The 25,386-nt window shown below is 38.5% G+C and overlaps 1 protein-coding gene across 3 annotated transcripts in view; it reads left to right on the forward strand.

Annotated features, from left to right (window-relative positions):
* CMSS1 (cms1 ribosomal small subunit homolog) overlaps positions 1-25,386 on the forward strand; it is a 378,052-nt gene that overhangs the window by 111,461 nt on the left and 241,205 nt on the right. The window contains exon 1 of one of the 3 annotated variants that reach the window (XM_053670234.1): positions 2,848-2,938. The exons of 1 other annotated variant lie outside the window; for it this stretch is intronic. The gene's annotated coding sequence lies outside the window, so the exon portion shown is untranslated. Of the gene's footprint in view, positions 1-2,847; positions 2,939-11,276; positions 11,428-25,386 lie in introns of those variants that run through there. One more of the 3 variants, XM_053670232.1, reaches the window with a different exon arrangement.

Raw genomic sequence — 25,386 nt, forward strand, 5'->3', positions numbered from 1 at the left:
TGGTACAGAAAAACCACTGGAAACAGTTTGGGTGGGCTCAAAAGTTGGGTGAGGCAGAGCTTCAGGGAATCACCAGGGTCGGGAAAAGAGTGTGAGCTAGGTGGATGGAATCTCAGAAGTTGCTAGCTTGTTGGCTCTGTAGGGGTAGGACTCAGAAAAAGAACAGTGCCCTCTGTCAGTACTACTGTCTTCAGTAGTACTGGCACCTGTTACATTAGGCCATTGTACCAAAGCTGCCCCCCAACACTTGTCCTGATGCCATATACTTCAGTATGTTCCTGGTGCCTTTCAAGCCTCTGCCCCAGCACTAGAACTGAAAGGGAGTGCGTCTGAGTAAGTCTGTGTGCAGGCCCTTTAAGAGGAACTGCCTGGGACTCCAGCAGTTTCTGTGTTCCACAGTGGTTTTTACAGCCAGAAGTTATGGGAACTAATCTCCTGGCACAGGAAAGCTGGACTGGGGGACCAGGTGTGGGGTGAGGAACCTTCGCTCTTAAGATATCCCTCAGGATGTGGGACCATCCCATTCCACCTGTCTGCCCCTCCTCTCAGTCTCAATGTGGTTTCTTTAATTCCATAGTCGTAAGGACTTCCATTCAGCTCGATTTCTGGTGGTTCTGAATAATCGTTTTTCTGTAGTTGTAAATTTGATGTAGTTTTGATGTGAGGAGGTGAGCCCTGTTTACCTATGCTGTCATTCTATATGCCATTTTATATAAGGGACTTGAGCATATGCAAATTTCGGTATCTTTGGGGCAGGGTAGGGGGTAGGGCTGCCTGGAACCAATTCCCCATGAATACCGAGAGACGACTGTTCAGTTTTGGGGGAATCAAAAGTTTTGCATAGATTTTCGACTGCTCAGGGGTTGGCGCCCTTAACCCCTTCATTATTCAAGGGTCAACTGTACTCATTCAAGAGGAGGGTCAAATATGGTTTAGTGTTTCAGTCACCTGTCTGACGTCAGTTTGGAAAACAGGCTTGTTGTTGGCAGAGAAGGGTTGATGATGCAAATACTTTTTACAAAGTTGTTTCAGCCAATGGGAAAGGTAGAGGGCTTTGTTTCTTGTTTGTTTTTTGTTTGTTTCAATTTTTATTTATTTATTTTTTAAAAACAGAGAGAGAGAAACATCAATTTATTGTTGCACTTATTTATGCTTGGTGGTTTCCTGTATGCATTACTTGAAGTCTGTGCCCTGACCAGGGATTAAACCTTCAACCTGTTGTATTGGGACAGTGCTCTAACTAACTGAGCTATCCAACCAAGGCAGAAGAGCTCGGCCCCTTACTCAAACCTGAACAGCATAGGACTTAGCCTACTGTGTAGTAAAGCCAACCACCCTTGAAGCTGGGTCCCTGGTGACTTTCCTCCAAAGACCCCTGTGTGTCCCGAGCCAGTGTTCTCTCTAGTCACACCTAGGAAGGCAAGGAACAAGAAATTAATTCTGCCTGTGATTCCTAACTCATTCATTATGTGGCTTTTGAAGAGCTATCATTTGAACTCCTGCTTTGTAAAATAAGACTATCAGTACTAACCTACTTGGCCCAAATATTTTGAAAAGTAATTTAGGGCTTTAAAAGAATCCATGCTTGAAGCCACATTTTTATACAGAGTTGCCATAACAATACTTGTTTCTCACTTTAGTGATTACTTCAAGACCAGAATGCAGTAATATATTTGGTTAGTATACATGGTGTGTTTTAGTATTTTTTCTAAAGAATGCATGGTTTCAAAAAAAGGAAAACTTTTTTTTTGTCTTCACAGCCTTTTTTACCCCATTGAACTGAAAAAGGAAAAAAATTGCAAACTTTATGAAAGTACAGAAAAATTGGCATTTCACTTATGGGAAAATTTTGCAAAATTGCACTGACTAAAAGTGATTTCTGTTTTGGCTTTCCTGTGAAGCCATCCAGAAAGGCCAAAAATTACTGGCATTGCTTTTGTATAAAACCTTTCACATAGACTCCACTTGTAATTCAGCCAAGTACATAATTCAAATCACTGGTGACACACATATCCACACATTGGAGCTGGTCAGTGAACAGAAAGTTGTCATGAAATGTGGATATTCTATTATCTTATGGACAGACCAAACCGCATAGATTACAGTGAAGGAAACTGCGTTCACATGCTTAAGAACAGGGTTTCCTGAGCTGATCCCTGTCCTGCAGCCCCTCAGTGGGAAAGCCAATTGTTTACTGATTACAACGAAGACATCACTTGGCAAACATTTTGGCCTAAACTCAATGTATGACATCAGTCTCCTTTAGGATTTTCCACATAAAACGAATTCTCCAAAGAAAACACAGAAATTGAGCCTTAATTTGAAATCTAAGGTTTCAAGTTAACTATCTCAATCATATATTTCTTAATTTTTATTTTATGTCCAAGTATTATCCAACACTTAAAATGCAGGCACTAAACTTTCACAGTGTTTTGCAGAGCTTCCATCAGATAGTCCTTTATAGCTGTTGTCACCCAACCCCCTATTATGGGGGTGATATCTTTCTTTGTTTCTCAGTACAGAAGGTCACTGATTTGGGAGTGGCTTTCCAACACTTTGAGGAAGGAAGTAAACGTTATTCTTTGACCCCTTAGGACAAGTTAGCCTTGCTTTTGTGAGGGGTGGCTATGTGCTTGAGAAGAAGTGCCCTCACTAAAGTTAGAGAGGCTCAGTAATGATGCGTGTTTTGTCATCTGTTCTTCAAAAATGAGACATATGAGTGGTATTTTACTCTATTGTGTAAACACCTATTCTCTGTATATTTACCTGAAATTATTAGTTTGCTCCACTTCCTGTTTTGTTAGGTGGTGTTCATTTAATACTTTGATGCACGTGGCCTTAATCCAGGTGGAAGTGAGTTATGCTTCATGAGGCCCGTAGTTTCCCTGCTAAATAAAGGTGGGGAAGCCGAGAGGACCAATTCACCAACAGTGCCAAGGTAAGGGAATCATGATGATATATACAAGAGGGGCAGGGGAATAATTATCTGTCTATCATGAGATGAGAATAGGTTTAATATAATCACGGCCAAGGAGTTCCATCCGTAAGCTATTCTTTAGCAAACAGAAATAGGTGAATATTCTCATATTTTATGGAATGGCTAAATAGAGAATGAGAGTCACTCCAGCCATGTTTTCCTGTTTTTTGGTAATAGTATGTTCACTTTCGTTATCCTTGAAGACAAAGTCACTTTGTGTCTTATAAGACTAAGAAATATGATCTTTTATATTTTTCCTCCTGAACCCCTTAAATGCATGTTGAAATACCATTCCTAACATGTTGATTTCATGGTGTGCAATTTACTTTTACCTCATTATTTTCCTTTTCCTTTAGCCCGTGGCCTTTATTCTCACTGATCTTTTGTTCTCATTTCTCAGTGTTCCTGTCTGCTCTCTCTTGCTTTATATAATCTTCACCATCTGCCTCCCACGGTTACAATTTTACTTCTGTATAGCACTTTTCAGCCTTCTCCAGAAGATAGTAGAGATACAACAGCAAATATTAGAACTATACCACCAAAAGCCCTCTGCATTCCCACCCTACATGTGTACATTTTGCATCTCCATTAATGTGGTAAGCCCTCTGGGTAGGGACAGCCAGTACCTCTCTGTTCTCTGTTAGGCAGCATGCTGACCATGGTTGGTAAAGGTTCCTAATAATGAGAGATGAACGGAAGCGTTGGTCTTCAGCAAGCGAGTGCCAAAGAAGTGTGGAGGCCAAGTGAGGCCTTCAGTGCCAAACCACAGGGGTTTGAAATAATATTTAATATGACATTGCCTTACTGAATATAATCTTATATAGTAATATTTGAGTCAAATCTTCCCTTGGTGGCAAGCTTCTTATGCTCCTTTAACCCTCCCCTGAAGATATTGCAAGTTCATAAGGGGCAAAGTACAGTAACAAGATCCCACTCTGTGTAGTGTGTAGACAACAAGCCTCCAGATGAATGTGGAAAATGAAACTGGGTATGAGGGTCATGGATTCTTCATCACTCTTACCAAGTGTCTACCATGAAGTAGACACCTGAATTCCATTCAGAATTCTCCTCACCACACCAACACCCATAACTTTGGCTAACACTGGTTGCAAATTCACATCACCAAGCCCATCTTTTTCCAGATGTATATTTTCAACTGTGGGTTGTCTTTAGACATGCTGTTCTCTCCTCCCTCCCGACATTGGAACACACTGGGTACCTCGCACTCAACATGTCTAAAACAGAACTCATCTCCTATCCCCCGCCTCCACCTTTCGAACCATCCTCCCCCACCCAAATTCTTCAGCAACAAAAAGCTGTGTCCTATTCCTATATTCTGTACCTTGGTAAATGAATAGCTAGTATTTCTCAATAACTTCCTGTTTTCCTTGTTCTGCTCTCCACTCTCATTAGTCACTAATTCAAGTTAACTATACATCATAAATATTTCTTATTTGTATTTCATCCTTTCTATCCCCATCGCCATTGAAAAACGTATGCTCCTCCTGTCTTTCTTCCATGTTGCCTTAATGGTTCTTCAAGGAAACATACCTGATCAATTCACTCCTTTTCTCACAATGTGTCATCCGCTCCTTGCCAACAGTATAAAATCCAGTTGTTTGTGGCTAGCCTCTTCTTTCCTTACTCCGCAGTAACACCCTGTGCTGTAGCCATGTGGAAAGCTTGAGTTCCCTCAGGACCCACACCTGTTTTCTTACCTCTGTGATGTGACACCTATTTCTGCCAGTGTTTTGTATATAGTTTCCATTCTTGTTTGTATAGAGACTAATCCCATCATCTTCTCTGGTGCAGCTTTTACAGGGTGATCCTTTACAGAATTAGGTGCCCAACATTTATGTTTCCAGAGCCCTCATTATACCTGGTTATTCTTGCATTGTACTGATAAGTGTCTTTTAACGTGTCTTTTTCATCACTCTGGACCATGAGGTCTTTTAGAGCAGAGGCTGTGTCATATGCATCTTTGTATCTCTGTATCCCTTGTACATTACTCAGCCAATAGTGAGAGGTTAGTAAGAGTACAGTATGGTTCATTGTCTTGTTCTAACTAGCCTTACCTTTCACATTCCTGTTCCAATAAGCTTATGAACTCATCACTCTTCTCCATGTATTCTTTATGTTTTCTCTTTTCTTCCTCCAACTCCAATATGGTTTGCCTGTGAGATTTTTCTACCATTGAAAGCTGTTCCAGGATTCGCCTGTGAGTTTCTCTATGTTTTTCCACAACTTTGTCCAACTACAAAAGAAAATAAATTTATAGTCTGTTAACTACAAATTATTCATAATACTGCCATCTTTCACTCTTAGAAATGTCCAGGTTTTGACTAATTAATTCAGCAATGGCTTCTGATCTCCTTTAGCTTTTAACATTCCTCTTGTTCACTGATAGTTTTTGATGCATTTCAACATAAATGTAATCTTTTTACGGTCATTTTTTCCCAGAGAGAATAATTGGTGCCTCTGTAGATATCAGAACAGTTCCCTTATACCCCCTTTCTGACACTTCCTTCTCAGAAACTGTATCAGAGGAATGATATCCCCAGTGTTTGAGTCTGCAGCTGCCCTAGTGACCTCTCCTGCCCAGCCCTTCCTGTAGTAATCTACCAGTGTATGCTTCTTGGATCCCGTGGTCTGTTTTTCTTTGTATTATACATCAAGGTGTTTGAGTGTTTAAACATTTGGTAATCAACTATGTGTTATTAGTAGTGTGAATGTGACCAAATATAAGTATCAGATTCTTTCTGGCTTTCATGGCCTACTTTTATGTATTCGTCTTCCCTAACTAGACTATGAACTTCCTGAAGACAGACAGGGCCTACATTCTATTTCTCTTAACTTCTTAGTCTCTTACAAAGCGACTTGCTTATGTAGGTGCCTAGTACGTGTTTTCAGATTGAAAAGAAAGTAATCAAGCAAGGAATCAAGAAAGAAAAGAGGTTGATTGAAACAAATGTGGCTCAGGATCTTTGGCCAGTGATAAATTGATATCCAATTCAGAACATAGTTTTGAAAGAATGTGACTTTCTAGTTTGTTGAATACTAAGTGCTCTAACTGATAATATTGGTTGATTTTACCCTTTGCCTTTATCATAAAAGATTGAAAATTTGTGACTCTGAATTAGAAGCCAGTTTAAATCATAAAACTTTAAAAAGCACATACTTGATGAGGACTCCAAGGCACAAAATAGCCAAGCCATTTCAGGAAAAGAATAGAAAAAAATTGTGTAACAGCGTATAGAACCTAATTCTCTTGGACCCCTAAATCCTAGGCTGGTCGTCCAGTTTTCTACTGTTGGTTTATAATGGTGCTTTAATACACATAAAATGCTTTATTAGTCCATGTGGTATTGATAATTTTTAATAAATGTAACCAGTCCTTTTGTGGAAGCTGAACGTGCTAAACTGTATTTGCCTGCTGGCAGGGCCTCTGTTAACTAATGACCATATTCTGAGAGGAAGGTTGTAGTGTTTAATTGGGCCTCAAACCCCAAAACTTCAGAGTGAATTGTAAAGGAAATTCAAATGAACTGCTTTTGGAATTTGAGAATGAAATAGTGATAGGATCAGCCTTCCTTTAGGAAAGTTGTTAGTTGACTTATGAAGACATTTAATTTAATTTGATTAAGAGAAGCTTCTTAAGTGCAAGCAAAATATCTTTCTTTAGATAGCATCTTGTAATTATATGGACATGTGTATTACATTTTATTTGCCTCAGAGAGAAAATATAAGACTTAGTTAATCCACTATTGTTTTTCCATTGCGATTTTTCCTCCTTACATTGTGTGTCTGTATAAAGGGACAAGAAAGGAAGGTTGGAAAGAATCATTGCCCTTCATTTACTACATGGTCTTTTAAGTGGTCTCCCATCCTTCAACCTCATCCCCTTCCTGCCTATTCTCATCAGTGACAGTGTGATCTTCCCACCAGTGGAATTACACCAGTCTCCTGTCCAGAGCCAAAAGGTGTTTTCACCACTGGTCTCCTAACACTTCCCTATTCTCACTGCATACCTTAACATTTTTCTCACCCACTGGACTTCAGGAGATTCTTAGAACATACTATGGCGGTTCAAGACTGCTTTTTCCAGTGCTGAAACCTGGACATGTTTTTACCCTTCCTCTCAAAACTATCTGGTTCTTTTTTTTTGTAGCTTTTTCTGATTACTCCTGGGTAGAATTGTTTGTTCCTTCATATCAGTGAAATGTCTGAGTTTTCCTTCTTTCACATTCCATGATCTTGGAAGATGACTTGAACTTATACTTCATGCTGTTTGGTAACTTCATGCAACAGTGATAATTGCAAAGATGTCGAATAGTATTCTGGGAAAGGGAAAGCTCCCAAAGAAAGATTTGCTGATTCTAGAGATGTTTTAGTGTATATCTGAAGTTTTAGTCTGTGCCTTCATTTCTCCATGCCCAGAATTCCTTTAGAAAATACATCAGTGGTTCTCAGCTCAGTCTCTTCTTCATTCCTGACAGATCCAGCGATGGACTAGAGTCTCCCTGAACTTATTTCAGTTCTTACCACCTGTAAGTGTGTGAGCTTGACCAAGTCACTTAGCCATTCTGTATTTCAGATTTCTCATTTATAAATTAAGTGATTGGGCTTAATTTTTAACATCACTTCTTGCATCAGTTTTCCCAAGGCAACAAGTATTTATTGTGTCTGTTATGCTCTATGGACTCAGTGTTATGATAGTTGCCATGGGGAATAAAAGAGAAGTTTGAAGTCTCAGTGCTTATACTTTCACTAGGAAGATAAGATATACATGCAAACAGTTAGGAACAGTGTAAGGTGGTGTATCATTAAGTACTAAGGGACTATCAGAGAACCACTGTCCCCTTTTTATCTCTTCCCACTTACTGAATGAAGCCGGGGAAAGAAAATAGGAAAAATGGTCAGTCATTTCAGGGAGTGACAGGGGCAGAAAGAGTGAAAAGATGGCTCCTGAGTGTTTACTGTTCAGTGAGAAGCTTCCTGCTGATCATTTTAACCTCCCTGGTGTTCTGTCCTATTCCCAGCCCCTAATACAAGTTAACTCTTTGCCTAGGATGAAAGAAGCACGATGTGTTTCATTAAGTTGGATTTCTGGTGATTCTTCCATGGTTAGACAGAATGAAGAACAGAGAGGTTTTCCTTATTTTTGCTTTAAGTTGCTTATATGTTTTAAAATGAATAATGACCTTTGTTTTAAAACCACCAGAGTCACAGACCACCCTGTTAGGTTTGAATTCTTTCTGTGCTATGGCTTTGGTTCCATGTGTTCTTTTTCTTTGGCTCTTTGAAGATTGTCCTTTTCAATAAAGCTAATCCACAGAGCAGAGAAATTGGCCATTTTAGTAGATCAACGATAACCGAATATACTACTTATAAAATATCTCTTCTTGTCTTTATTGAAGCCTCTTTTCGTGGATAACACTAGAATCTCTATTATATAGAGACCGGTCATTCTCATTGTCTCAATATCTCAGAATCTGGAAATGACATCATGATTCACACAGCTCTCCTCGACCACTACCAGATCCTTCTGAAAGCTCTTCCTTGTTTTCATTGTCACTCTTAATAGTGGTAGTGGTAGTCTTCTCTCATTCTCGTCTTGGTCATCTACTTGAGCTTCAGGTCACTCCCTCTACAATTTACCTTTCCACCTTCAATCTTGGTAGCATTCTGGGTGATTTTCAGATTTAGCTGGCCCTTCCACGTGGCTCTTTCCCTATGCCTGGTCAGCAACAGCCTTTCTCTTTCCTCAAGCCTATTTGAAGCCCATGCTATTCTCTCTAAATACTAGATTTGAGCACATTATTACCTTCTTAATTTTATCTCCTGCTTAACTGAATAGACTCTACCAAATACACATGCTCTTTTTTCTTCTAGTTCTGCTTCTCTTAACTTACTTATAGTCTTCTGCATCCTTAATCACTTCACTTATATGAACTTCTTTGCTCCGCCCCTTTTTTGTCTTCTTCCAGTCCTTGTTTTGTCTATGAATGTCTCTTTCCTATATCTTTGACCCCACTCTGTCTCTTCAAAGCATGCCTACAACATAGTCAAGTCTTCCTTTCTAAAAACGTGCACATGTGCTCAGACACAATGAGAGAGAGGGAAGGAGGGTTTACCATGTGGCTTAGGTTTTAGGGTCCTTCACTTGCACAGGTATTTTCCAAGGCCCTGTCAAGGTCCCAGCAGTGTGTTCACCTAATCATATATTTTGCAAAATTTCAAAAGTAATGCATTTTAATTATAATCATTTAAGACTTCCATCTTTCTTTTTATTTTTACTTACCCACTGTCATATTTAGTTTCAGGTAATTTTGGAGAGGCTGTGAATATTTGTGGGGTCCTGCTAAAGGGAAGTTTAGTTGGTCTCACAGTAACTTCCATGTACAGGCAAGTTATGGCTATCAATCTCAGTGTACCAAAGGCTCCTAAAAATGCCTTTATTGGCCACTGTGCCAGCTCACTTGGTCATTGATGAATAAAGGTGGAAGGCCAGAGACTGTATTCCAAAATGAATGTGTCCTTTGGTTCCCAGCAATAGAAGTTTGTGGATTGAGAGGAGAAAGATTCAAAATACTGGGAGCCAGAAGCTAGTGTACATACATTTCCCATTTAGTCCCTAGCTTCAGAATTTCTCTTGCTTCCATGTCAGCTCATACCTATATTGAAGAATATGTTAGTTTATCTGAATTTTTTGTTTTTATGTATTTTTGGTGATATAATTTCACTGGATGTGTTGTTCACAATATTGCTGAAAATGGAATTCCTTTATGTTCTACCTGATTAATGCCTACTTGTTCTCTGGATCTTGGCTTTTCTGATTCATCTATCCAAGTCCAATCCCCTATTACACTCTTTCATGGGGCTTCTTGGTTTTAGCCACAGAAACTAATGTATGTGTAACTATACACTTGTGTGATCATGTTGTTTGTCACTCTCTTAGGCATTAAACACCCTGAAAAAAGAACCACATCTATTTTCATATATCAGCTCTTCAATAAACATTAAATAAATGAATAAAATGAGATTTAAAATCTAAATTATATGTTGTTTAAAATAAGTATTCTAAAGATTGCCATAGGGTAATGCTAATAAAGTATGCAGATTCTTTTATGTTCTTATATTTTTCTTAATATCTTTTTTGGAAGAACTAAGAATATGTTAGGCCATTAACTCAAGTATTTTTTGAAGGTAACTTCTTGTATGGAACCTTAGGTTGCAAACCAATAGGAGGTTAAATCTGTGTGGACTCTGAGTTCTTTGGTCTCCCTTCCTCTTGACAGCCCAGCTACCCACTTCCCCATTGTCTTCCTTTCTTCTAGCTCCGCTGCCTCCATCAGTTTTTTATCTAGTCAGTGTTTCTATCATGTGATGTAACTGAGAACAGTTTGTTCTTTTATTTTGACTTAAGAATAGATAAATTCATTTTAGTATACCCTAGACATGTTTAAGATTTTTACATTTTTCAAAAGAACATTGTGAAGGAAATAAAAAGTAGGAGTAGTTTATATCCCACAGTGGGAAAAAGAAAAGGTTATTTTTTTCTTAAGCGTGCAGATCCTTATTCTGATGTAACTAGGGTGTAGTCTTAGTGGAAACACTGCCTTCTGTTTTCTTCAGTCCTATTTAGGGAATTTCCCTTAGCTGTTTATTCTCTGGACATCTTCCTCTTCACCTATTCCTTCCCATCAGATACAAGAAGAGGGTAGACAACTGGGTTGTTGGGTAGGGAGAGTTCTATGGGCATCCAGGAATTTGATGGACTGATAGCTGAGGAGAGATAAATCTACAAGGAGAAAGTAGAAGGCAAGAGAAAAAAGTGGGTAAATCATGGAGGTGGGAATGTGAGGGGTGTGTGTGTGTGTGTGTGTGTGTGTGTGGGTGTGTGTGTAGGGGTGTCTGTTTAGGGAGTAATCAAAAAAAGTTGGATTTGTAAAGCAGGGCTAAATTATGGATAACTTTCAGGGATGAGCATTTGTAGGAGTCAGGGTATTTCCAATTTTGCATGTGTGCAATAGAATTATTTTGTAACAACTTTTTCCTACTGATTTCAGCATAAGTTTAGAAACATTTTGTTTCATTTCACATTGAAGTGTTGAGGGGTTGTGTCATTTGTGGAGTTTTGTCAGGATATGTTCAGTATCATTAATTTGCATTTGTGCTCATAATGGGTTGGGGAATTTGTGCCTAATGCTGCTTCACAGTCACTATGTCGGGAGCCAGGATATAATTTCAACACTGTTGACTTGCAGCTTCAGTTCCTCTGTTTAAAATTTGGATTAAAGCACAAGTTAACAGACTTTGGGTGGTCTCATGCTCACCACTCAGAAGCAGATCCATATGACCAAACCCCTTCACAATTTGGCAAGACAGTAGTCTTCTCTCATGAGACACCCAAGACGAGAATAGCAAGGACATTGGAGGTCAGTCCTAAGGTAGGTTGCCAGAGCTTATGTGGGGGAAATTTGTCCAAAACTTGCTTTCATTCTCTCCAGTCTTAACTCATGCTCCTAGTTGTTTCCTTTTTATAAAAATGAAAAATTATGAAATTTTCCATTGAGGTCTCAGAGGAAAATAGAAGAATAAAAGAAGGATGCCAAAGAGTTTTCGAAGTGTCAGCAAGTAAAAGAGCAAGCAGTGGAGCAACTCTGTGCAGTGGTGGCCATTTCGGGGCTGCTCCTCTCTGCTCTCGACATTGCTGAGCACACGTGGTAGGGGAGAGGTCTTTGCTGTCGTTCAACTTTTGAAGGGAAAGGAAGATATGCACTCATCTAAAATATGTGCTTTCTAAAACTCTGTTTTTTGGACAGATCTTCATATCATTTCTATTCATGGTCAAAATTTCTATGACATAGTATTTCAGTGTTTTCAAAGAAACTAACCTCTATGGTCAAGATTTATCTGGTTTTTATTATAACTGGAACAGCATTCAAGTCCCCTAAAAGAGTTCAGACCTCTGTGTGTGCATGTGTGTGTTTCTGCAGTGAGAGAGAGAAAAAGAGAGAAGAGAAAGAAAGAGGGAGAGAGATTCTCTTGCATTTGTTAGGTTTCAATCTGATGTGAAGAAGCAGACCTAGTGAAAACATCCTGTGATTTATTCTCATTTTCTTTCCTGTAGAACATGATATTTCTCTACCTTGGGTAGATTTTAAATGCCTTAGAATGTAAAACTTTAATCAAAAAGGAGTTATATGTCATGTTCAATTGCCAGGCCTAGTGCTTGGCCAGCTGGTGAACTTCTACCTCCCAGGTGCACAGCCCTAATGCTATACATACCTCATTCATTGGTTTCTCATAGATGTCCTCCTGCCAAGGGGCAGATTTTGCTTGAAAAGCATCTCGCTGAAGAGCCTCTAACACCTTTTTTGGAGTTACAAATCCATACTGAGCTTCCAGCAAAGCCAAGTCCATTTTTTCAGCCTTTAAAATGCCTATGACTTCATCTCGAGCCTGTAGCAACAAAAGGCACTTCAGAAAACCACTTTATCTACCAGCAGTCTCCAAAAGTGATTTCTTAATAGAGTTGAGCGGTTTTTTATTTCTCTTTCAAATATAAAAAGATTATATTTAGCTATAACACCTTTTTGAAAAGGTAGCAAAACTATGTCCCTTCATCCTTCTTACGATATAATTACACATTAATAATGTTTTTAAAAGTGATCACTATACAACATTGAGAAACTGTACATTTTTTATTATGTTTGACAAGCAGATATAATATGATACCCCTCAGTGGCCTGGCATTTGTTTTTTCAGGGTTAGGAAATAAGAGTCTCCTATATGTGTAGCAGCTGTTTTGGGGTTATTAGGTGGGTTAATGATGCCAGGGAAAGTCTTTAGAGCCAGTTCACCTTGGGTACAAAAGCACCTATTGTTATTTTAACCAATGCAGAAGTCATCTGGTATTATTGTTACCCATACATGCCTATGCACCGAATCTTGTGAGCAGCATGGGCAGGGGATATGACCTTTCACAACGTGCATGCCAATCGAGTGTCATACGACAGCCCTTTTAGATGTGATTAATTTCCCTTCAAGTTGGCAGAAGAGAATTCAGTGTATGTGCACTTACACTTTCTTTCATGCATACACAAGTATGAACCATAGATATATATTTCTGTGGCAGCAAACACACCAAATTCAGAAGCAGCCTTCCCCTTAAAGCATGGTGGGATAGTTTGAACTCAGCTGACCTGTAGTTCTCCCTCCAAAATGCTTAGAAGAAATAATAGGTCATCCCTTGAGAGGTCTTCTCCTTGGTGGCCATTACCACTGTGTGAAGTAGGATGTAGAATTGCATCCGACTCACTGGTGGAGTCTTCGACTTCTTGCCTCTGCTTCATGTCTTCAGGACCTTGGAAACTGTGGTCTTTACTATGTCTTGGAAATTGCTTTAGGGTGGAGCCCTCTGTGTCGCTGCTTCTGGAACGCATTCTTTAAGGACTGGAAGGAAGGAAAGAAGACAGTTTGTGACTCTTAATAGAAGTGGAATTTTTAATAAGGGAACCTATTACTGCTTTAACAAGTCTGCAGTCTTGTATTTACAGCAGAGAACAGCATTATCAGATTCACAAATCACGGTCTTATTTACATCTTTGTTTTTAAAATCAACATTTAAAAAAATGTGTTCTGCTTTGATTAAGGCCACCATGTTCATGGGTAAACAGTGCTTGAAGTTCATCTACCAATCAACCAACCTCAGGGTCCCATTAAGATAGAAGTATCAGAATTACTGCTACAAAATACTTATGGTTATTCTGTTGTGATGATGAAGTCTAATATTAAAGGAATTAAGGCTTGGTTCCTGGCTATATCTCTGAACTTCTGCTAAAATTTCAGGTCTATCCTTGGATAAATCAGAAAGTTGTATTTAGGACCCTCATCTCTAAAATATGGCCAGTACTGCCTTTAGTAGTTGATCATTATAGAAACAATATAAAACAAGTTATTATTTGAGGGACACATTAGCCCCACATCTGATTATACAATTATCCAAATTAATTTATAACAGTAAGAAAAACTGGCCTGCCTTTGATGTTTCTAATGCAAAGAGATTGTCAATTGAGCTCATAGTCTGTTTTAATAATGTACTGATTATTAATTTTAGTCATCCCTACAAATCATGAAATTAACTATCAGTAATGCTTTACTTTTAGTTGTAAGATTACTTTAAAATTCTGAAAAAACTCAAGCATACAGAAAAGTATGGAAAATATCATGAACCACTACATGCTACCATACAAATTCGTAAAATCTTTATTTACTGTATATACTGGAAAACATTTTAAAATAAAATATTAGAGATGCAGTTGAAACCCTTTATGTATCTCTTCTTTAACCTGCTCTCTATTTTTCCCATCCCAGAAATAACCATCTTTAATTTGGCATGTTTCATCCCCATGCATGTTTTATACTTTAAAATATGTATATATGTTGCTGAACAATATATAGTATCGCTTTGCATATTTCTAAACCTTGTATAAATAGCATATTTGAATGTATCTTTCTAAAACATGCTTTTACATCCTGTATTCTTCCTTGTTCCATTTTACTTTAGTTTATGCATTTTGATAGATTTATAGTATTTCATTATGTGACTAGTCCACAATTTACTTACCCATTTTACTCTTTATGGAAATTTAAGTAGTTTAAATGGAATATAGATGGAATATAGACTGTGTATGTTCTCAACATCACTAGGAATTGTTGCTCTCCTAAATGGAGTTGCCCATGCATAGCAGAATAGGTGAGTTCTCATTGCTCCATATCTTCATGGCACTTTCTATTAAAGAATTTATAGTTTTTCCAGTTTGATAAATGAAATTTTTTATTTTTACCATTATTATTAGTGAGGTGACATCCTTTTCTGTGGTGAGAAGCCACCTAGGTTTCTGTATAAGTTGCTTGTTTTCATGGTCTTTGCCTTTTTTTGTTTGTATTGGTTGTCTTTTTCTTACGGATTTGTAAGAATTAATTGCATATTCTATAAATTACTGTTTTGTTGATTAAATGTTTTGCTATTATCTTTTCTAGCCTGCATCTTGCATTTTCACTTCACTGTGTCTATTATGGTATAGTTTTTATATTTTTAATCCTCACTGAGGATATATTTATTGTTTCCAGGGAAAGAGAGAGAAAAAAAAACATCGATGTGAGAGAAACATCGATCAGTTTTCTCCTCTATGTGCCTGGATTGGGGACCAACCCCAGAACCTTGGCATGTGCCCTGACCAGGAATTTAACCTGTCATCCTTCAGTTTATGGAACAGCACTCCAACCAACTGAGCCACATTGAAGTTTTAAATTTTAATTCAGTCAAATGTATCAATTTTTAACATTTAAAAAAATAATTTGTACTGGAACCCTGGCTGGTTTGAGTCAGTGGACTGAGCGAGCACCAGCCTGTGAACCGAAGGGTTGCTGGTTTGATTCCCAGTCTGGGCACATGCCTGGATTGCGGTCCAGGACCCGGGGGTGAGGGACATGTGAGAGGCAACCACACATTGATATTTCTCTCCCTGTCTTTCTCCCTCCCTTCCCTTCAGTCTAAAAATAAAATAAATAAATAATAATAATAATTTGTACTGGAAACTAAAACTTGAACAGTGACTTGATTAAAAAGTGGTTAAAAACCATGCACTCAGGAACCATACTGCCTGAACTCAAATACTTACTCCATTAGTTATTGGCTATAAAACTTTGGGCAAGTTAGTTAATCTTCTATGCATCAGTTTTCTCATCTGTAAAATGAAGATGATAATAGTATGTTTGTAACCTAAATTTGCTCTGAGAATTAAATGTCAACACATGTCAAAAGTTTGCAAAATGGCTGGTACCCAATTAGTACTCAACAGCGAGTATCTATTATTAATATTATGAATTTATTTTTATTCTTAAAAAAATATAGAGTGAATCTATGTTCCCTTTATAGTTCAGGGGAAAACTCAAGAAGAAAAGCAAGTTTACTTAATTGTTTCTTTTATTAAATGAGATGTGAGGCATGATTACAGGAGAAAAATGACTTTGTGTTTTTGCCGGGTTCTCTGTTTAAGAAGTGATTCTTCTCAACAGCCTCAACTTGCAGGCACCACTTGGGAGACCTGATGGTCAGGTCTTGAGGACTTCACAGCCAGCCAGCTAGGCCTCCATTCATCCTCAGCTCATCCTTCAGCAGGCATGTATGGAACCCACGGTGTGTCAGGCACTAAGTTGGTTATTTATGGTGTGGCTTTCTTACTTTTCTTGATACAAATGACACACTTTCACTCAAAGGGTTTATGGGAATAGTCTGTAAAACTGTGGTCGTGAGAAATGCACTGAACTGGATAGAGGTGAAAGGAAAAGGATTACCAGCTATGGAACTTTGTTAAGACACTGACCCTCTCTGATCCCAGCATCCTGGTCTGTGAAGTGAGGGAGAGGGCGATATCTGTGACCCCTCTGCCTGTGATATATAACCATTTCTGCCGCTCTGCCTTTCTTCTGGTATAGGTTCTCAGCAGTATATTTAGAAGAGATGGATTTATGAGTCTGAATCTTATAAGAAATCCACAAAAATCAAAATACTACACATGGATATGCTGTAAACCTGTGTCTGATGATTTCCACCAGGAGAGAAATTATAGTTAAAAAACGCAGTGCTTAAGGAAGAAATCCCCAGTAATAATTTTCAGCTGAGAATTGCTTTATAGCCTCACCATTATCAGGTTATAAAAGCAGAACTCAAAGGTTTTATCGTCTTATATGCTTATTATTTACATGTTTTATTTGTCAGTAACACACCAACTGTCAGCTGATACTAGTGAGCCACTTTGCCTTGAAGTTATATTATCCTGGAGAAATTTATAACAGTCACTTTCAAAATTTGAATAAGTCACATACTGTATTTGTTCTATAATTCATGCCCTTCTCGCTCCCCTCCATCTGACATTTACTGTATTAAACATTGGAGATAGAAAAGTGGTGGTGGTGGTGGTGCTGGTAGTGAGGGGGATGGTAATGAGGAGGGTAGCTGATACTTATGAGCACTTATTATGGTGCCAGGCATTATTCTAAGCATTTGACATGTATTAACTCATTCTAGTCTCACAACCACCCTATGAGATAGGAAATATGATCTCCATTTATAGCAAAGAAGTAAAAGCACAGATAACTTACTGAAGGTTGCACAGCTAGTAAGTGGTAAAACTAGGATTTGGATCCAGGCAACCTGGCTCAATAACCTGCATTCTTAAAAATCATGCTGTAACACCATTATGCTGTACTGCAAAGACAAATGATCACGGATTCCTTGTCTGAGAAGAGTGCATAGCCTTGCTGAAGTGACTGTTTATCAACAGTACAGATGAACCATGACCTGTGACAGTAGCTATCACTGATTCTTTCCTAGGTAGCTACAGAAATATTCATTTATCTGAGAAAAGCGAAGACATAGAAGAGATATGTTTCTGTGAAGGGTGGAAAGTTGAAGAGTGTGGGAGATACATGTGGTCTGTCCAGAAAGTATCCAGCTATGCACTATGATAGAGACATTTATTGAAGAAGATACAAGAAACATTGTACATAGGATAGTGATACCTCAGTCCCCTTCAAAATAGGCATCTCGGTACCTCACACAGTTCTCCCAATTGCCATTAGCTGCCCCATCATATTTTCTTGAATCTCATCAACAGTCTGAAATATCTTGCTTTTCAAAGGTAATTTTAGTTTTGGGAAGACCCAGAAGTCACAGGGCACCAAATATGGGCTGTTACGGGGTCTGAGTCACCTGGGTGATTTGATGTTTTGCCAAAACCACTGCAGGAGACGTGATGCATGAGTGGGCGCATTATCGTGATGAAGCTGCCAACCACCATTTGCCCATAGCTGCAGCCTTCTGAATCATCTGAACAGTTTCCATGGAAGAATGTTGAAGCTTAATGCAAAATTTGATGCAGATTTCATTGCTCTACTTGCTCTGTCACTTTGAATGCAATGGCCACACAGTACACATGCTCATTCAACAGTGTCTACCACTCCCACTGTCTAATACAGTGAACTTGTCATTGTCCACACATGTGCATTCCTATCCACACTCCTTGGCTGCCAGGTTACATCGAAGTTGCACAAACCATTCTCATTATATTAACAATGGTTGGACTTTTTCCAGATAGATCTTGTAAGTAGAAAACCCTATAATGTATGTGTTTATGTATTTATAAATTATGCTAATAAACTACCATATACAATATTTGATGTATACTGTATGAGACTATGTATATAATGTACCTTATGAAAACATTTGAAGAATCAAAGGGAAATATTAATTAAAAATAAGTTATTTGATTATTTTTCTCTCACCCCACTGGATTGTCTTGAACACTCCAGAAAGACCCTTGCTTGGCTTGTAGGAATAATGGAAGGTTGTTAACCTAGATTAGATATATTTAAAACAAGTAAGTACTACATGCCACTTCAGTTGTGGATGTGTTTGCATATGAAGGACAGGTCTATTTAGTCTTCTAGTCAATATTAATTAATCTTTATTTGTGTCTCTTAGGGCATAAGAGACATAAATGATGCACCAGGTTATGTCTCACCCAGTGCCTCATACATAATGGGTGTTCTGCAAGGTGACTGATGTGCTCCTCCTACTTTGTGGCCTACCCCAAAACTTTTGTTTAGGTGGAGCCTAAACAACAGTGACTCAAAATTCTGAGTCACTCTGTAGTGTCAGTTATCTGGCAGCTCAGCTGGGCTGGTTGTTCTAAGATGGGCTCACTCACATATCTGACTGTCAGCCACTTGGGCTAGGAGACTTCAGCTGGATCTGCTTATCTTTGCTCTACAAGGGTTCTGAACCCCTGGTAGGCCGGACTAGGCTTTCCCACATGGTGGTCTCAGGACAGCATTCCAAGAATGTGTGAGCAGAAACTCCAGAATCTCGTTTGTTGGTGAAAGAACATTAAAAGGTCAGCCTCCATTCAAAAAGTGGGAAAATAAATTCTACCTCCTCATAGAAGAAGCTGCAAAGTCACATTGCAGAAGAATGGGAAGGTTACCTGCAGCCATTTTTGGAAAACTGTAGTTTTACCACACCTGCAGTTTCATGTTTCTATAAAAATCTAATAAAAGTCTAAAAGAAGAGATAGTTTAAAGGAGGAGATAAAGAATATTTGGCATTTTACTTCTTTCGGCATCCTAGGATTGTATGTTTATTTTTGTTATTGATATTATGCATTACTGTGCTTTCCTCTTGCCCACATACACTCGTCTGTGGGACAATGTCCCACTGACAAGAATCACCTTGTGTTCTGCTGCTAATCACTAAGTATTTCTCTGCCATCATTAATTTTAACCATGGTATTCCTTCCAAAATTTCAAGATAATGTTAACTCTATTTAGCAGAGACTGCTAAGCTTTGCTCATAAGTAATGCCCTTTGAGTTCAAGACAACTCTGAACTGCTGCAGAAAACTGAATGGAACTCCATAAATCCTAGGTTCCTGTGCCCACTCTTAAAGTGGGTTAGGTGAAATCTGCTAGGAGAGCACAAGTCATTAGCCAGTAATGATATGTATAAGTGATTTAAAAAGGAATGGCCTGAAATATTTTTATACTGTGTTTATTCTTTTTAAATTGATCAGAGTTTTATGGGGTGGGATAGTAGTATGAACACTCTGGTTGGCATGCACTTTGGATTTGTGAACAGACCTATCATGTGCAGACCTCTGATTGACTGAGTTGGTGTGTCTCTGCATGTTTACAGTGGTGGAGTTTCCTGGCCCTTCTGCCAACAACCACAAAATGATTGGTAATGAGAAATAATTACGTATCTAGAGGAAGAAAACAAAGACATGAATTTCATGACACTCTTATGCTTTGTATTATCAGTTACTTCATTGTTTCTCTTGGCAAATTTTTAATACATCTGTGCTTTGCCCAGAGGTGCATACTGAGGAAAAGAAAAATTTTGTAATAGCAACAGTGCTTTGAGATTTTCAGGTTACCTGCCCCCCACAAAAGGAATGGAAAGTTGCTTTTGTTTAAACCAAATAATAACACCTTACTCCTTTCATAAAATGAGAGGAGACATAATGCCTGACATAATGCCTGATGGTTTCACAAGGAAAAAAACTGCTTACTTGTCAGTTTAACACAGTCAGATGTGTTTTTTACCAGTAACTGCATGGCCATAGAATGGCAGCCTTCAGGAATGTAAAAGAGCAATAGATAAACTGGGAATCTGGAAACCTGGCTTCTGATCCCAGCTTTTCATTTAATTAGCCAGGCTCTAGGTTGTCACTTATAAAATGAGGATATTAGGTTAGGTTGACCCCACGAGGTCATTTATAATTGAACAAGGATCAGGGTTCTTTCCACTGACCTCTATTCTGTTCCTCATCCCTTACAGATCCCCTAACAGCAGGATTTGGACCTGGGACTGAATGATCTCTGAGGTCCTGGTACTTCCCACTTTAGAATTCTGTGATTCTCTGTTGTCTAGTCTCTATGGATACGAATGCAGTGCAAGTTGGCCCTGAGAAGCAGATTCTGCTTTGTTTTTCTATGTGGTGACCTCAGTCCGTTTTTCTTGGGTTTAAGCTGATTGAAATTGTGGTGGGTCTTGGTAAGGATGTGTCCATGCTGGAGAAGGACTAGTGGAAAAATTGCAATTATTTACTTAATTTAGTTAACAGGAATTGGCTAAATGTAAATAGCAGCCTATTCTACCTACTGCCTTCCCTCAATACACAACCAAACCAGCCAACTCTATAAGTTAAATTTTCTTAATCATTCTTTATCAACCTTACATATCAAAAATTGCTTATTCTTCATAATTGGGTGCTGTTTAGACATAACTTAGTCTCCATGTTCTTGTTTATTTTCCTGTTTGAATGGTGGAAAGGAGTATATTTTGTTTATATAAAGGAACTTCAAACAGCCTGAAAGAAAAAAAGTGTTTTTTGGTCTTGATCATTTACTATATGATATTGAAGTAGCCAGTCAAACTTACTCTGATTCAAGAAGAAAAATAATAATAATAATGACAGCTTTCATGTATTCAGTACTTACCAATATAGTTCTTTTCTAAATGCTTTCCTTTGAATAACTCATTTAGCCTTCACAAACACTGTTATTTATCCTCATTTTGCAGATAAGGAAACTGAGCCTTGTAGCTATTAAGTAACTTGACAAAGGTCATACAGCTAGAAAACGGTCCTAACCTTGGCAGTCTGGCTCCAGAGTCCAGCGAATCATTACATCATATCTACTTAGGGTCTCATAAGAAGGCAAACATAGTAAAGGAAAAGTCCTGATTCAACATTATTAATCAACAAACACATATGAAACACAGACACTTGACAAACATTTATGTCAAGTATAGTGCTTGGCAATTTATATTAGCTTATTTTCATATCTGGACTAATTTCCCATTTATTGACATGGGTGCAGTTAATTCTAGGTCCCCAGAATTACACACAACTCTGAATAACAAATTCACTTTTCACTGGCCCTTTCAGTAATTTGTCCATTCAGTGAAGGTGTTTTGTTTTTATACATTATTTATGTACAGAAACTTATTTGAATGGATTGTTATTCTTTAACGTGATTTTCTCCACTACTTTTCTGGCATCATGGGAGTGACAAGAGGCATAGCATAGTGGAAAGAGTATGAGATTGTGAAATCAGATGGAACTGCACTTAAATTGGGGTTCCAGTATGTTAGCTCTGTGGCCTTAGACAAGTTCCTACACCTCCCTGAGCCCTCAGATGTAAATGGAGATGATAGTACCTAGTAATAGATTTAGTGTTCACACTCTGAGCACAGGGCCCCTGTTGTTCATATTTATATCCACAGCATCTGACAGAGTTGGACCTCAGCAGGAATTCACTGAATGACTGAATCATGCAGTCCTTAGCAGAGCTGGTTGGCTCTGAGTAGGAACTGCCTCATGGTAAAAATGATTCATCTGTGAACCACTGATGAGAAATTTAGAAAAATGGTGCTGAGAATCTAATAATAAAAGTAGCTACTTCTCCTACCACATACAAGACACTGCTTTACGTGCTTTGTGTGTATTATCTTATTTAATATTAAAGAGTTTTAGCTTAAAAGAGCTTGCTAAGGGCAAATTAAGGGTGACGACTATGGTAGGGGATATCAAAGACAAAGAAATTAATATCGCTATCAGGGCGGTTGTCCTGGTGCCTACGCAAAGCTCAGAGAGCACGCAGGAGAGAGAGCACACGCGCATGTGCTGGTGGGAAGTGAGACCAGGTCCCCAAAACTTAATAGAAATCTCCAGGTAATGTCACTGAATTTTGAAAACCTTTGATCATGTATGCCCGACCTACTGTTCTTCCTCATCCCAAGCTTCCCACATACACCCTCATGTGCCTAAAATGAGCTGAACACCCACTACACGCCTTTTTTTATTTGACACTTTTAACAATCATTAATCCTCTTTTTTAATCTGTGTAAGATTTTATAATGCAGTGTTGTTTAAACTTGGCTTGGTAGGAGACTTCGGGGGTGAATTGTTTTGATGGCAAGATGGCTACACGATGCATAGCCGGCCTGTGCTGACTGGAGGTCTCTCATCACCCAGGCACAGAGTTGGAAGGGCTCAAGGCCTTAAGTTGAATGTGTTTAACGTCCCATACTTTGCTGAACTTAGGGAGCAGGCTGCTAGCTTTACATTTCCACTTGGATTCCCCCCTCTCCCTTTGTGGAACCATTAAGCTATAACCTAGTTCCCTAGAAGGGGAATGGAAAGAGATGTAGTAAGATTGTTGGGTTCTCAGCAGAGCTGGTCAAGCCCTTAATATTAACTGTCTCATGGTAAATGTGATTCATCTATGAAAATACTGGCTATAAATAGATGTTAACAGTGCTTAGTTGCAAACCAGCCAGGTTGTGCTTGCATGGCCACATTTGGTAAAAAATCCTGCGGAGTATTTTATTTGGTTTCTCTTAAAATAAAAAAAAAATAAAAAATTTGTTTCCTTTTATTGCCCTAGTCACCCATATTTGAAGCCACTAAATTCAGCCAGCTCAGTAAAGCCATCTGATGGCTAAAAACAGATACACTGGCAACCAGATAACCTAATTTAGCAATAGCCACCTTTATCTTTTTCTTCCATTTTCAGTAAAAGTCATTGAAACATTCTCTTAATAGTGTTTTTCCTTGTAGGGAAGCATGAGTGGCTCTTCAAAGAAGGTAATGAAACTTGAGAATGTGCGATTTGGGTTTGTATTCCAAAGGATTCTGAGTCCTAAGAGAATGTCAAAGTTACAGAAAGAGAAAAATCAAATAATCAAGTGTAGAAGACAATGTCATAGTCATCTCATCCATCCCCCACCTGTCAGACATTCAGCATTTTCTGTGATCACTTGCTCCATTGTGACACAGCTCTGAGCACCTGCAAGGCTCCTGTAAACTGAAATCCAGCTCCCAGTAACTTCATTCAGTTATCCTGCTTCCACCTCCAGAGCTTAATCAAGCAGGTCTGCTCCTCTTGCCACATTGCAGTCCTTCAGTGGAAGGCCTCTATTTTTTATTTTTCCAGATGAAACACCCTCAGCTTCTCCAACCAGTCCTCACACCACCTGGTTTAGACTGTCACCCAACACAGTGTCACACACATATTTGATTATACCCCATTAGACCTATTCTTCATTAGGCATGGTGTTTCTTAAATAATACATAGAGTTAGACAAAATTTCCCAGAAATTAAACACAACAAATGCAGTGGAATGGTCAGAGTATATATTGATAGGAAATCTCAGTAGCTCTTCTGATTTTGATTTTAGTTGGAATTTTAAGTATAGGTCTAGAAACTTGAAAGTAAGCATTTAATGAAGACTTATTCCAGTTTATCAGGTCAGTGCTTACAATACCTTTCATGTGTATTTTGCTTGATACATCAGTAATTATTTGCCCTGTGTTTCAAGATAAACTTGAGATTCAGAAAGCTTAAATAACTTTGGCTAATAAACCTTGGAACAGAGATGAAAAGTTAGGTTTTCAGATGCCTGTTTCTTTCCAGGTTCATGCTAATCAAAAACTCACACTTTTGTGTGTCTGCGGCTTTAATGTTTTCTTTGGTTACTTGTCCAATAAGTGCTGTAGGTCAGAGAAGCTGGTAGGTTGTAGATACAGAATAAATAGCCTGCCAATGAGGTCTGCTAGAGCACACTTACATCATGGCCTTTGTTAGCTGTGTGTTCTGAAGAAAGGGCAAAAAAATGTAAAAATCTCAGAATATAAATAGTTGATTTATCTGAGTTTTCCATTACAAATCAGTGGCTCTTTAAATATTCTTTTCTCATCTAAGGTTGGCACAGGACTGGGAATGTTTTCCAGATCTTTGTGGAATACAAAAGAAAAACAAAATTATTTTCATATAGTCCAAGATAGCTTTAAATTCATTTTTAAATGCCATATTCCCAGCACTAGATCAGAGCTCTTGAAAAATCATGATTCTTTTAACAGTTTTCAAACTACATCACTTTTCATATTTCTTCCAATTCTGCTTTCTGGTTTTTCTTAGAAGTACAGTGATACTGAGCCAGTCACTTAACCTTTCTATTCTCTTTGAATTTTCGTCCCTTCAGCTCTTGGAACCAACTTCATTCAATCTCCTTACTCTGCAGCTGAGGCCCAGTGTAGTTAACTGAAGTGCCCATGGTCATATCCTGAACCAGCTCCAGAACTCAGATCTCTTGCCTACAGCTCTGTTGCTATTTTCCACAGCAACACTGCGTGTTCATAGGCCAACTCCTTTCTTCCAGCTCTAGAAAGATGTGAATCCTGAAAAACTGAAATGCATCCTTCAGAGCACCCTCACTCTTCCACAAAATTTTCTTCACTTTCTCCACCTCTTACTCACGTATTAGTCTCCCTGAGCATTTTAGGTGTCCTGTAGACACACCCGACATAATGAAGATCTCAGAGGTAAATGAGAGACTCATAGGTCAAGAGTTTCCATCTACAGATTACAACATGACATCTTTCCTTTCTCTTTTATCTAAGGACCTGTGAGTAGAATAAATAGATGTGTGTTACAGAGAAAACATTGCAACTGGTAAAGTCTCTGGGGTGTACTCGACCTTGTAGCCATTTTACTCCTTTCCCGGAATTTCTGGTATACTTAGTTTAGACTCAGTTTAACAGGGGAAAATTTGACTCCTTGCCTCCAGACATATAAGTCAAATGTGACACATTTATACTTTTTTTTTCACATTTTTTATTGTTGCTGAAATACAGTTGTCTCCATTTTCCCCCACCATTCCCCCCACCCCAGCCATCCCCACTTCCCACCCTTGATTCTACCCCCTTTGGTTTTGTCCATGACACATTTATACTCTCTCTTATTAGGGGAAAAGAAGGAAACCAGGAAAGCTCCAAT

The sequence above is a fragment of the Artibeus jamaicensis genome, unplaced genomic scaffold (assembly GCF_021234435.1).
Source record: "Artibeus jamaicensis isolate MK-2021 breed Jamaican fruit bat unplaced genomic scaffold, CSHL_Jam_final contig_558, whole genome shotgun sequence".
Taxonomy (NCBI): domain Eukaryota; kingdom Metazoa; phylum Chordata; class Mammalia; order Chiroptera; family Phyllostomidae; genus Artibeus; species Artibeus jamaicensis.